Source organism: Sinocyclocheilus grahami, unplaced genomic scaffold (genome assembly GCF_001515645.1).
Source record: "Sinocyclocheilus grahami isolate Dianchi unplaced genomic scaffold, SAMN03320097.WGS_v1.1 scaffold178.1, whole genome shotgun sequence".
In the NCBI taxonomy this organism is placed as follows: Eukaryota; Metazoa; Chordata; class Actinopteri; order Cypriniformes; family Cyprinidae; genus Sinocyclocheilus; species Sinocyclocheilus grahami.
The window spans coordinates 1,365,316-1,366,444 of NW_015505357.1; positions in this window are offsets into that span (position 1 = coordinate 1,365,316).

A 1,129-nucleotide genomic window follows, 5' to 3' on the forward strand; every position below is an offset into this window, starting at 1 on the left:
ATGTTTTGTCAACACTGCATGCATAATTAACAAAAAAAGCAAAATAAACATGTATCATTTATGTCAATTTCTGGCCCACAGATTCTCTTGAAATTTGAATTTGAATCTGCAACTAGTTTCTAATTCATTTTCATCTCTTATTTATAAGTAGAAAATGAGATTCATAAGGTGACTCAAAAGCCTATGGGATGGTGTGTTGAAAAAAATATCAATAAAATATCACTCGGCTTCATTTCATTGGACTAGGTTAGCCCAAGGGGAATCTAGGTAGTTTGCCAATAACTAAATCATTGATCTCCTAAGGTTACAGTGAACTTAGAGGGGAATTGCCTTATTTGCGAGTAAGCGAATACCTATGTGATCCAAATCAAACAGACCCAGCCAGTCTGATTAGATTCAAGGGCCTTTAACAATAGGTGGAAAATGACAAATGCAAAATACTTTGTAGCGCTTCCATTCTGTCATGCTGTTTTCAAGTAACTTTGATTTCGTGAAATGGAAACTAACCTTATTTAGTTTCTCACTGGATGTTTCTTCCTTTGGTTACGTCATTTAGGCCATGCAGGTTTTTAGATTATGTTAGCCTGACCAATAGCCAAATAGCTGTTTAGGCTTGTTTTTGCAAACTTGGTCTGACTACATTCTGGTATGTATCTTTTCTTATTGAATATCCTGTTTCACTCAGAAATATATCATATTGCTGAAGTAAAAAAAAAAAAAGTTAAAACAAGCTAACTTGAGCTAGTTCATGATTATGTTATGAAGATGGAGGATGCATTTGTTTTCATATCACATAAATATCAAAGATACCTTCTTATACTCCCTCACCACACATGGATTTTTCACCTCAGGAAGTATTTCTCTTAAAAGTGCTATTGGTGTTTTTGTTTTTATTTATATTTTATTATTGATATTTGTATTCTTTGTTTTATTATTTTATTTTTATGTATATATTCATTAATATTAGTGCTGTCAAACAATTAATCGCGATTAATCACATCCAAAATTAAAGTTTTTGTTTATATAATATATGTGTGTGGACTGTGTATATTTATTATGTATATATAAATTGACACACATGAATGTCAAGTCAAGTCATGTCACCTTTATTTATATAGCGCTTTTAACA